This window comes from Strix aluco, chromosome W, assembly GCF_031877795.1.
Source record: "Strix aluco isolate bStrAlu1 chromosome W, bStrAlu1.hap1, whole genome shotgun sequence".
Lineage (NCBI taxonomy): Eukaryota > Metazoa > Chordata > Aves > Strigiformes > Strigidae > Strix > Strix aluco.
The window spans coordinates 35,359,576-35,372,931 of NC_133970.1; the positions used below are offsets into that span (position 1 = coordinate 35,359,576).

The 13,356-nt window shown below is 41.9% G+C and overlaps 1 pseudogene; it reads left to right on the forward strand.

Moving 5' to 3' along the window:
- The window catches only part of LOC141917605 (poly(A) RNA polymerase GLD2-like), a 99,230-nt pseudogene that overhangs the window by 80,470 nt on the left and 5,404 nt on the right, over positions 1-13,356 (forward strand).

Below are 13,356 nucleotides of genomic sequence, written 5' to 3' on the forward strand. Positions count from 1 at the left end.
CCTTTGAACAAATTAAGCAGGAGATTACCCAGGCAGTGGCTCTCGGGCCAGTCCGGACAGGGCAGGAGATTAAGAACATGCTCTACACCGCAGCCGGGGAGGATGGCCCGTCCTGGAGCCTTTGGCAGAGAGCACCTGGGGAATCCTGAGGCCAACCTCTAGGCTTTTGGAGCCGGGGATACAAAGGCTCTGAAGCTAACTATACACTGACTGAGAAGGAGATACTGGCAGCGTACGAAGGAGTTCGAGCTGCCTCAGAAGTGGTCGGCACTGAGACACAGCTCCTCCTGGCACTTTGACTGTCGGTGCTGGGATGGATGTTCAAAGGAAAGGCTCCCTCCACACATCATGCAACAGATGCCACGTGGAGTAAATGGGTTGCATTGATAACACAACGGGCTCGAATAGGGAACCGCGACCCCCCAGGATTAGTGGAAATGATCATGAACTGGCCAGAGAGCAAAGATGCTGGGATGTCACCAGAACAAGAGGTGAAACGTGCTGAGGAGGCCCCACCATATAACGAGCTGCCAGAGGAAGAAAAACAATATGCCCTGTTCACTGATGGGTCTTGCCGCATTGTGGGAAAACATCGACGATGGAAGGCTGCGGTGTGGCATCCCACACGACGAACCACTGAAGCTGTTGAGGGACAAGGTGAATCGAGCCAGTTCGCAGAGGTGAAAGCCATCCAATTGGCTTTGGAGATTGGTGAGCGATAAAAGTGGCCAAGGCTCTATCTCTACACTGACTCGTGGGTGATGGCAAGTGCCCTGTGGATGTGGTTGCAGCAATGGAATCAGAACAACTGGCAACGCAAGGGCAGACCCATCTGGGCCGCTGAAGTATGGCAGGACATTGCAGCCCGGGTGGAGAACCTCGTTGTGAAGGTGCGCCACATGGACGCCCATATACCCAAGAGTCGGGCCACTGATGAACATCAACATAACCAGCAGGCGGACCAGGCTGCTACGATCGAGGTGGCTCAGGTGGACTTGGACTGGCAGCGTAAAGGTGAACTGTTCATAGCCCGGTGGGCCCATGAGACCTCGGGCCACCAAGGCAGAGATGCAACATACAGGTGGGCTCGAGATCGAGGGGTGGACCTCACCATTGACACCATCGCAGAGATCATCCATGGATGTGAGACGTGTGCTGCGATCAAACAAGCCAAACGGGTGAAGCCCCAGCAGAATGGAGATCGATGGATGAAATATAAATATGGAGAGGCCTGGCAGATCGACTACATCACACTGCCACAGACCCGCCGAGGCAAGCGCCACGTGCTCACAATGGTGGAAGCAACCACTGGGTGGCTCGAAACTTATCCAGTGTCCCACGCGACCGCCCGAAATACCATCCTGGGCCTTGAAGAGCGAGTCCTGTGGCGACACGGCACCCCAGAGAGGATTGAGTCGGACAACGGAACTCACTTCCGAAATAACCTCATAGGTGCCTGGGCAGAAGAACACGGCATCGAGTGGGTCTACCACATCCCCTACCACGCACCAGCCTCTGGGAAGATCGAGCGCTACAATGGGCTGTTAAAAACTACATTGAGAGCAATGGGGGGTGGAACCTTCAAACACTGGGACACACATCTGACAAAGGCCACTTGGTTAGTGAACACAAGAGGATCTGCCAATCGAGCTGGCCCGGCTCAGTCAAAACTTCCACGTGTTGTAGACAGGGATAGAGTCCCTGTGGTGCGCATGAGGGACCTGCTGGGAAAAATGGTCTGGGTTAGTCCTGCGCCGGGCAAAGGCAAACCCATCCACGGGATTGTTTTTGCTCAAGGACCTGGGTGCACCTGGTGGGTGATGCAGAAGGATGGAGAGGTCCGATGCGTGCCACAAGGGGACTTGATTGTGGGTGAAAACACACCGTGAGTTATACTGTGCTTTTGTTAATTTTTCTTTGTCAATGCTAATTGCTAAGTGGCAGCTGGATGTGACGCACATGGTATAGAATAAAGGGGTGGATTATGTCCTGGTTTAACCAGGATAGGGTTAAGTTTCCCCAGCAGTGGGGGGGGAGCTCTAGCCGGGTTATTCAGATACCATGCGGACGTCACATCCTGGCGCGTCACATTTTCGTGGCGCGGGAGCGCGGTGCACTCGTGGTTTTGTACATCGTGCTTCTCACTGCTGTATTTGGTAGCTATTTTGCTCTGTTCATTGCTATCACTATTACTGTTATTGTTATTGTTGTTGTTTGTTGTGTTGCTATTGCACTGTTGTATGAAACCTTTCCTTATTTCAGTCTTGGGACTTTGTATTTCACTCCCTTTGTGGAGGAGGGGTAGCGGCCGCGTGGTCTCAGACCCCAACAGGGGCTAAACCACCACAGACCTGTAAAGTAGGACATTTAGTTTTAATGTTAGACATCTCTTGTGTTTTACTAGCTTTTATTTTTCCTGTATTTTTCCTGTATTTTACTGCAATGTATATAATTTCATTTATAGTTTTTCCTAACTACCCTCTGTAGTCATTACCCACTTGTAAGATGTTTTGAAACCTGTAACTCCTTGCCTAGTAAAGATAAACAGACCTTGGACAGTCTGAAAAACTCCCTGAGTACATCCCTAATAGCAGGAATCTAAAAAAAACAAGTGTCCAAGAAGACGCCAGTGTCAAGATAAGTGACTGGAAGCTGATCTAAACTAACCTCCTTGCAACAAACAGGAGCTGAAGGATGGATGAGGTCACTCTATGGCCATATATGGACACAAGAAACCTAAAGTTCACTAACGGACAGTGTGAGAGAGGCTGTGTGGACCACTAAGGAGGGGAGAAGACCCTCACTCTACTTTTACTACGCGTGCTCAGACTATGTAAATGAATTCTGAGATCCCATTAGCATAAGAGTGCCTTTTCTAAGAAATCTGATGCATATGTATGGTTTTTGTGTATATTAGTCAGAGAGTTTTGTTAGTAAGTGCAGCACTTGTGGTGGAGCGATCCCCAGTGCTGCCCAGCGCTGCGAATAAAGAATACCTGCTTAACAGTTCTACTCAATTCTGACTGTTGAGTGAAGCTCTTTGTTTCAACAGTACAAACCCTTTTTTCACTTCCCATAATTGCAACATGTATAAAATATTTGTATTAAAGTACAATATAACTGCAATGGAACGTCTTTAATCAGCGCCTGGTAAATAGTAATTTTGTCAATTGGGGTTAATTGGAATTACATATGCAGCCTGACATATTTCTTTATATTTGCATATATGACTAATGTTCCTACTGGTATTTATGCTTATTTTTACATTTGTCAGGCAGTGGCTCAAGCTTGTTTATTTCCTGTACTGTTAGATGTTTTAAGATGGTAATACCTAAGAAGTCATGCTTGATATTAATTCAGGTTTAAAACTGTGTAATACTTGTGATGCAAAGAATGTTTTAATGTAGTTAATGATCTCAAAAACCTTTAGTAGACATCAAATTAATGGGCTTTATCCAGTTTAATAAATTCTAGGTCTCTGTTCCCCTTATAGTTCAGGAGAATCCAAAGGAATGTTCAGGCAAAAAACTATGTGAATGAGACTTGGATATATAAAATAGAAATAGCTGTACATTGCAGATAGCTGCTGCTTTGTCAATAATAGGCTGCTCTTGTTGTGAGTTAAAATGTTGCTATGGCTTATTGACTATGAATTTAATATTGTTTCTTGAGTACTGTGAGCAGTTAAGTTCTATATGCATTATGAAATTCAAATGGGGGGGGTTATAAATAAAGCAGGTAGTATTTGTTTGCCTTGTTCTTATTTGCTGTTAACAGTATGAAACAGTTATTAAAAATTGCATGCTCTGAAACAGTTACAATTCAGAATTTTTTTCGCACAACATGTGCCAGTTATTAATAAACTGTTTTCATTGCAAAATGCTTGTTGATTTATCTCTGACCATCATTGCAGAAAAGAGATTCTTACCTTTTGACCTCTTCCAGTTATTCTCCTTCTCAGTTCACTGGCATGATTAGCTAAACTAATACCTCAGAATCCTTCCAGGAATCAAAAGTTGTCCATAGTAAATCGTGTATTGTCTATTTGGGAGAAAGATTTTTTTTTTTTAAAAAAATCCAAAAATTATTTGATATATTATGTTGTCCTAAGGTCTAAATTTGGACCTATATGCATTTTCTGTGTAAAATAAGAACTACATTTTGATAACAATGGAATTCAAGTCTATAAACACTTCAAGTACTATAAACAAAATCAGAGAAGAAATTACAGCATCAAAACTCTGAAGAAAGTTTCTAGAGTATTATCTTAAAGTTATTTCTCCACCTCTGTCACTAAGTAGGTAATAAATATTCTGAAATTTAATATCTGATGCTTGATTCTTTTTCTTTTCTCCTCATCAACAGCTGTGTGGAGTTTGACTTGAATGTAAACAATGTTGTAGGAATAATACATTCCTTCTGAGAACCTATTCATGCAGTAAGTTTTTAATATATTATTTCTATAAACTTTGCTTTTTAAATTTGTATCTTGTATTTATAGACTATTAAAATTAAGTTGAATATATTAGGTTACTATATATAATTACCTAGTTAGCAGCATTAGATAGCTCTAAGATAACTTCTTGTTGCTCACTATAAATGTATGGAGAAAACTGATATAGCAGATAAATATGTTTTTAATTGAATATTGTAATATTCAGAAGATAACAAAGATCCTTCATATTAAGGTCCTACTACAAGGGCTGCTTCAGTCTTCTGCAGATAATGAGATCATTATACTAATGATCATCTCATGGTATAATCTCCAGTTTCTTTTATTTCTTTACAGCCACTGATAGGTATGTGTGGCTGATAGCTAGCTGTGGCTGTATGCTCTTACAGAGTCTTTCCTTGGAAAACTCAAAATACTGCTTCAGTTTTTATACTAACCCCAAAATAAAACTGGTTTGTATCTTCTCAGGCATCTGTTTCACTATTTCTTCCTGAAATGCAGACTTCTAAAGGGGAAGTAATTAAGAACAGCACTCTTAGTGTTAATCTAAGCTTTTTTTACTTACCATCACAATATCATTTGGCAGATAAATACATAAGGAGTGGATCTCAGACTGCTACATCTAGGCCATTTGTGCTTCTTTTTTTACCACCTTCTTCAGTTCTTGCATACAGGAATTCCTTTCTCTTTAGGGTAGGAAGCTATTAGTAGAAGTTACCTTTACTAGTTAATTTTGACTATTTCAAGTAGAGTAGTTTCAGTGTTCCGTATTAACATTACTAGGAGGGTCTGGTTTCTCGTCTCTCACATCAACTTGTCCTGGATCAGTTAGTTAACTATAATTTTTTCATACATCCAGGAAGGCATATGCCTGGGAAAGATTATTTTTAAACTTGGAAGGAAATATCTTGTCATTCATAGCTACAGGTGAGGGGTCACTTCACCAAGTCTAACATTGATATAGTTGTTCCTAGCTTCTGCCACAGATTTCCCTTATTCCTTATAGCAAATCACTGTAGGGCAGATAAGAGTCCAGATGTGAAAAAAGCAGTGGAAGGAATGGGTCCTAGTGTCCCACTTTTTCTTTCAGTCTGCTTTAAAGCCAGCAAAATTAACTTTGTCTCCTGATGAAGGATAAATACTGTTATTTTTCTTGAGATCAAGGAGTGAGTTAGTAACTAAGGGAGACTTGTGACTGAAGAAATTATCTCCTTAATGTGCGAGACCTTCCTAAATAGGCAAGCTATATCAGAAATAGTCTGTCATCTTTTCTTTGGACAAGAAAACTCTCAGGTGACATCAGTCAAACAAAAGTAAATGTAAAATTTTATCAGACAGTCTCTTTACATACTTTTAGAAGTCACCATTAGCCAGGGTGGATAGCCTTAAAATTATTAGCCTGCTCACTTAAAATTTGCGTGGCTGAAGGGCTTCACCCTGCATGATAGAAAAACAATTAAATTACCTCTCACGTGGAAAATGTATGGGTATCTCTGTTCTGTTTGAGCAAATTAGATGCTTAGGCAAACAAGGAACTGGTTATCTTAGTGAAGATGATAAAAAATATTCATAAATATTTCTGTGGATGTTCTTCCGTCTTTTTGAAATCAGCCCTTCTATGTTGGTGCATAAGTACTGTAGAAAGCATCAGAGATGATATGGCAAAGTGAAGCAGAATGCCCCCAAAAGGGGAAAATGTAGGTAGATTAAGCAGAGCTAGCAATTGAAATCGATGCTGTTGTGTTATTAGTTAGTTGCCTAAGGAGGCATGTCTGCAATTAAATCAACAGCTGATGGTTGAGATTTTTCAATTAGTGGAAGCTGGACCTTTTAGCTTTGAGCAAATGACATTACTGAGCATTTTCTTGAGGGGGTAGCTTGTTGACTGATTATGAAAGAGCATCAGGAAAAGTTTACTGGCCGTGTTGCACCTAACTTTGTTATATACTAATTACAGGTACTAGCAGACAGAAAACCTTATCTCAGAATGAGGTCAACTAAAAAGATATCTCTTCTCTTGTGCCACGAAAAAGAGAGTCCAGTTTGGAATTTGAGCCTATTTGTATTTCTCTCTCATGGAAAAATACTATTTCAGTTAATGCATGTCCATATGATCTCTGTACAGTAATTCTTCTGCATCTCACAGTTAGTGTAGTAATAGTCACATCTCTTAGTTCAACTGCTGGTACATAATGTAGGGGATGAGGTGACTGGTGTTAAGGAGTTTTCTTTGTTTCTAAGAGGTCTTCTGGATCTAGGACATTGATTCCAAGAAGAAGAGTACCACTTGCAGGGGTGTGTGTGCTGAGCCACTGTGAATAGGTTGTGAGAAAATCCCATGCTTAGTAGGATTTTCAGAATAATGGAGAACACAACAACTGGTGCTATTGTAGGATGTTTCTTGTCCTGGATGAAGTAATTACCTATTGATGTATTCCTGTCCTGATGTGCAGAATACAAAACTTTGTACATTGATGTCAGGTTAGAAAAGATATTCCAAAACATATAAGGCATTGTAAGGCAGCTGACTGAGCTGATGATCTTTTTCCAGACAAGGCAAATTTAAAATTAATGTTTGGATGCAGGGATTACTGCTTTCATGGATCCTGAGGAAAACTTAAGAATGATCTTTTTGTCCTCCAATCAGAATAATTCTTTTCCCTTCCCTCAAAGTTTATATAACCTAAAGAAGAAAAATTTAGATTTGGTCTGGCCTGGCAGCAAGTTAATTCAGACAATTAGTGCAATGAACTGGAGAGAACTTAGAAGTAGAATGTGACACTGCTTCATTGACCGACGCATCCAGTTTTGTCTTATCTGCAAGTTACCTGACATATCCCTTGTGATATATCTGTGGATTTTACTATTCAGACTGTTTTCAAATGCAATGAATAGTAGTTGTAGAACAACTAAGTAAATTCTATAAAATATTTACAAAAGGTAACCTTAGAATACAAGAGTATCATGTTGATCAAGTAGGAACAAATATTGATTGATTGCTGTCTAGTTAAATGTGCTTTTTTTTTTGAGAAGCATTTATTTTATTTGCAGTTGAGAATAGAGTTTGTACGTTAGTACTGGTTGTTAAGAAGTGGGTGAGTTATCATGACATAAATGATGCCAGTCATGGTACTTTAAGCAGCTACAGTCCTGTGTTGATGGTTTTGCACTATTTACAGAGTATTTTTTTTCTTGTTGAAACCATTCCTTTTAAGTTCATATTTGTGTAGTTTTCCTCTTTAACTCCTGCCAGTGTTTAATTTTAATTATCTTCCACACAAAAAAATCTGAAAATACAGTGCTTTTGCTCCATTTCCTTAGTGCTGCATTTTTATTTAACAAGTGGACCTCTTCTCTAGAGATAGTTACCAGCTTTAAAAAGAAAAAAAATTTGAAATCTATGTACCTGCAGGACACTGTAACTATAAAATAAACTCAAGCTCCAGTTAACAAAATTTTGCTTTTTAACAAAGGGAAAAAACTAAAATAAATAATAATGAAAAACAAACACCCACATCCCCCCCAAAACCCCCCACCCCAAAAAAAACCAACAACAAAAAAACCCCCCAAACCACTGAAATTGTTATGCTTATTTGGGAGCTTCCAAGAAAATTCAAAGGGACAACAAATGCTGTGAGGTCATTTTTCTGTGTTCTAATGAGTGAAGGACTGACCATCGGGGGACATGTATATGTAAGAATGCACTACCATGTGGTTAGATTTTTCCACTGATTACTGTCTTCTGTAAGGTGACTGATGTCAAAGACCATTCGAAGTTGGGATATTTGACTGCCAGTGGCAGTATCTTTTCTTGTGACTTCAATATATTGAAACATTGAACATCTGTATGGAGCTGGAGAGCTTTACCTGAGAAACTAAGGATCCCTGTTGAGAATTCAAGAAAGCCATGCAGTCCAGAAATGTTCTTGAACAGATTGAAATGAGCTTATCCCCCTATTACTTTCTTTCATTAAAAGAAATCCATGTTTAATTTTTTTGTAGTTTGCAATTCTTGCTTCGACTTGAGGAACCATTTGAGGAACCATTTAGCTCAGTATGAGTATCTTGATGTTTACTGGGAGATAAGTAGCTTCAGAAAGGAAGGCAAGGAACCCCTGAAGTGTACATCTTGTGGAGAAATATTCCTGTAGAAGTATTTTCTTAGTTCCTGTCAGTTCATATATAGACTTGTGTATCTTGCTGCTTGTATTCATTCTACATATTTGTGCTGTTTTGTTTTTTTTTTTTGTAATGTGCTGATTGTTCTTGTTCATATTATTTTAATGACAACTGGTTCTTAACATTTTATGAGTATATCTGTGGACAAATTGGGTATGCTCTCACTTTAGACTTTTCCCTTTGTTAGTTTGTGTAGGTTTTCATTTGTTTAATCAGATGAAGATCAATGTTTAGTTCCTCTGACAGATTTTTTTGGCCTGGAATGTAGATACTTGCTGTAGAGTGGGTAGCCAACTATTTATTAGTTTCAAGATTGTACTACACCCACTCTGTACTAGGGTGGAAAGCTTTTTATGATAGTTGACTCAGCTGAAAGCAAGCCACTAGCTTGAACAGTATCTGTAGTAGAGGACCTAGGAGGGTGTTTTGTCTGTTTGCGATCCAGTTGGCTGGGTTAGTTCTGAATTCTTTGATGCTCATACTGTGTGCTTATTGTTAATGTACCAATCATGAGGATAGTAGGACATAAGCTAGTCTATCCAGTGACTATGTTGTCTTCTCTACACCTACTATGGTGAAATTCCATAGATTCCTTTGTTTCTGTGGAAAGTAAAGAAAATGTGGCCAAGTCTGTTGTCACAGCTCTGAAACCATACTGTAGGTGACTGAGTACTTCAATATTGATCCTTAACAAAAAAAACCCCAAACAAACAAAAATTGTTGATTTGAAGGAGATGAAATGACAAACAACTTAAAAATAAAAAGACTAAAGTTATTATTAGATACAAGATTGAAAATGTTGGGAGCAACTGGATGCTATGCAAAGGTGAAGCACAAGCAGGAGAGGAGAAAAAGTATCTTTACGTGGTCTAGAAATGAGTGACCATCTCAACAGAGACTTGATAAGCATTTGATAGTGTTACATTTTTAAATGGAAAAGGGCCTTTTCACTTTGGAAATAGATTCAGAGAATAAATTTCCATGTATCACAATAACTATAGAGACTTGTATTGGGTGCTGTGTGCAGTCATGAATAGCCAGTTACTGAGCTGTGCATAAAAGTAATGCACAAAAGGGAGGAGAGTAGCAGTTACAGGTATAAATGTGTAGGCTTGCCACAATGTTAACAATCCTGCAAGCTTGAGGGCATTTGCTTTAGTCATCTGCGGCAGCTGCCACAGCTGTCTGAGGAAGGAAAAAAAAAGTTCAAATAAATCCTTTCATGTAAAACTATGTGATCAGTCAGTTGCCCGGGAAGGATCAGCAGTCTGCAGGCCAAAGAGGAGCTATTACCAGTGCTTATTCAGTCTTTTCTGCTGAAAAAGGCAGAAGTGTGGCTCTGGATGTGTATTTAGCATCAGCTGTTTAGATTCTGATGTTTTATGCAGATTTTAGCTTTTTCTTTTCACTTCTGCTACTAAAGCAGCTTGTGTCCAAGTCACAGAATTTTCTAATAGGGCTTTTGTTGATGTTACTGGGGAGGGGGAAAAAAATTAAAAACTTTCTTTAGCAGTAAATAATGTCCCTGTCTTTGTGGGAGAGAGGCAAGTCGACATCGGTCTGTCAGCTCTGCAAAGCCCCTGAGAAGCAGCCAGGCTTTGATGAGAAACAGGCCTTGGGAGAAAGATAAGAAACTGCCGAGTTGTGCCAAGGTGGCAGGGAAAAACAACGGACAGCTGCAACACTGAACTGTGGAAAAGTACTGAACTGTGAGAAGTTACCGCTGCGTGAACAGCGCGTGAACAAGAAGTTGATTGGTCTGCACAGCGCGTGTGAGAGTGGTCTGATCCTGATAGGAGAAAAGGTTGATAGCTGTCTAATTGCTGATTTGCTAATTATGAAGTAAGAGATTTAACCATAAGTATGTACTATTTTAAGAATAAAGGGTCTTTCCTTTTGCACTTCATGGAGAGTCCGTGCCTCAATTGCCACATGTCTTCACTAGGCAAATCTCTTTATTAATCCATTTCCATATTCTCATACCTGTGTGGAAGACTTTGAATCTAAGGTTAGTGTGTCTTGAGTTTATTTTGTAGATACATCAATGTCGTGTGCATGAGCTTTCCTCCAGATAACAGATCCAACTATCTTATACAATAGGAAAAGGAAACCTCATGTGGCAAATGCTAGTGGTAAGGGTGTAATGGTTTAGCCCCTGCCGGGGTCTGAGACCACACGGCCGCTGCCCCTCCCCCACAAAGGGAGTGAAATACAAAGCCCCAAGACTGAAATAAGGAAAGGTTTAATACAACAGTGCAATAGCAACACAACAAACAACAACAATAACAATAAGAATAATAGTAATAACAATGAACAGGGCAAAATATCTACCAATATAGCAGTGAGAGAAAACCCGGCGGCGTGAACCCCACGCGATCACCGATTCTTCCCGCGCTCCCGCGCCAGGAAAATGTGACGCCCGCCAAGATGTGACGTCCGCATCTGTGGTGGTTTGAACTTGGCTCAATGCCAGGTACCCACCAAGTTGCTCTATCACTTCCCCCCGCTTTCCGCCTTTTTTTTTCTCAACAGGGCAAAGAGGGAAAAGAAAATAAGATAGGAAAACAAAACAACCCTTGTGGGTAAAACAACAGCAGTTTTAATATAAGCAAAGCAAAGCAAAGGTCCGCGCGCAGAAGCAAAAAAAAAGAAAACAGATTTATTCTCTACTTCCCATGAACAGGCGATGTCGGGCCTTCTCAGGAAGCAGGGCTTCAATACGCGTAGTGGTTGCCTCGGAGGACCAAGGGTGACCCCACCCCCTTCCTCCTTTCTCCCAGCTTTATACTGAGCAGACGTCATATGGTCTGGAATATCCCTTTGGTCAGTTCGGGTCAGCTGTCCTGGTTGTGTCCCCTCCCAAGATCTTGCCCACCCCGTCCCACTGTGTGGGGGGAAATGTCAGAAAGAGCCTTGGTGCTGTGTAAGCACTACTCAGCAGTAGCCACAACACCAGGGTGCTATCAACACCCTGCCAGCTCCCAACATAAAACACAGCACCATGAGGGCTGCTACAGGGGAAAACCAGTTCTGGCTCAGCCAGACCCGGTACAGTCTCCACCCCTTATTCCATACCATTTACATCATGCCCAGGTCCCACATAACACTCATTTATCCATTCCGTAAGCTTTCTTCACTCCTCCAGATGTTCAGTGACTTGGCTCCCATCTGTCAAGATGGATGTTCAGGACAGAGCAGTATGTTTGACTGTTGGACTCCAGCACCGGGTAGGTTTGGGTCATCATCGCACGTATCTGGTTCACTCTTCGTCGTTCCTACTTCCTCCATCACTTCCTGCAACATACAACTCAGCCCACAGATTATTTCCCCCCCAAGGTTAAATCTCCTTGAGGCACACACTGAGTAGCCCCATTCTCCCGCATTACCCACCAAGTACATCCAGGTCCCTGAGCAAAAACAATCCCACGAGTGGGCTTGCCTTTTCCCAAGGGAGGAGCAATCCACACTGCCTTCCCCAGCCATTTCCCTGTGTGTACTACAGGGACCTTATCTCCTCCCACAGTATGAAGGGGTTTTGTTTGGGCAGGACCAGGATGGTTAACAGATCCTCTGGTGTTAATTAGCCAAGTGGCTTCTGCTAAATTTATATCCCAGTGTTTCCATCCCCCATTGTCCAATGCTCTCAACATAGTCTTCAACAGTCCATTGTATCTTTCAATCTTTCCAGACGCTTGTGGGTAATAAGGGATGTGATACACCCACTCAATGCCGTGTTTCTTTGCCCGGGAGTTTATGAGATTATTTCAAAAATGGGTCCCATTGTCTGATTCGATTCTTTCAGGAGTACCATGTCACCACAAAATTTGCCTTTCAAGACCTAAGATGGTATTTCGGGCAGTGGCATGATTTACAGGGTACGTTTCAAGCCAGCCAGTAGTTGCTTCCACCATGGTGAGTATGTAGCATTTGCCTTGGCGTGTTCGTGGCAATGGTCCAATATAGTCAATTTGCCAGGCCTCACCATATCGAAAACTCAGCCATCGCCCTCTGTTCCAGGGAGACTTTACTCGTGTGGCTCGCTTGATTGCAGCACATGTTTTGCATTCATGAGTGACCTGTGAGATGGCCTCCATGGTCAGGTCCACCCCTCGATCACGAGCCCATCTGTATGTTGCATCTCTCCCGAGATGCCCGGATGTTTCATGGGCCCATCGAGCTACAAATAGCTCACCCTTGTGCTCCCAGCCCAGGTCCAGCTGAGCTACTTCAGTTTTGGCAGCCTTGTCTACTTGCTCATTGCTTTGATGTTCTTCGGTGGCACGGCTTTTGGGCACGTGGGCATCTACATGACGTACCTTTAGAGCCACGATTTCCACTCGGGCAGCGATGTCCTGCCACAGTGCAGCAGCCCAGATGGGTTTACCTCTGCGCTGCCAATTGGTCTTCTTCCACTCCTGTAGCCACCCCCACAGGGCGTTAGCCACCATCCAGGAGTCAGTGTAGAGATACAGTACTGGCCACTTTTCTCGTTCAGCAATCTTTAGGGCTAGTTGGATCACTTTTACTTCTGCAAACTGACTTGACTCGCCCTCTCCTTCAGTGGCCTCAACGACTTGTCTTGTGGGACTCCACACAGCAGCTTTCCACTTCCGATGGTTTCCTACCACACGACAGGATCCATCAGTAAACAGAGCATACCGCCTTTCATCTTCTGGTAACTCGTTATATGGCGGTGCTTCTTGGGCACGAGCCACCTCCTCAGG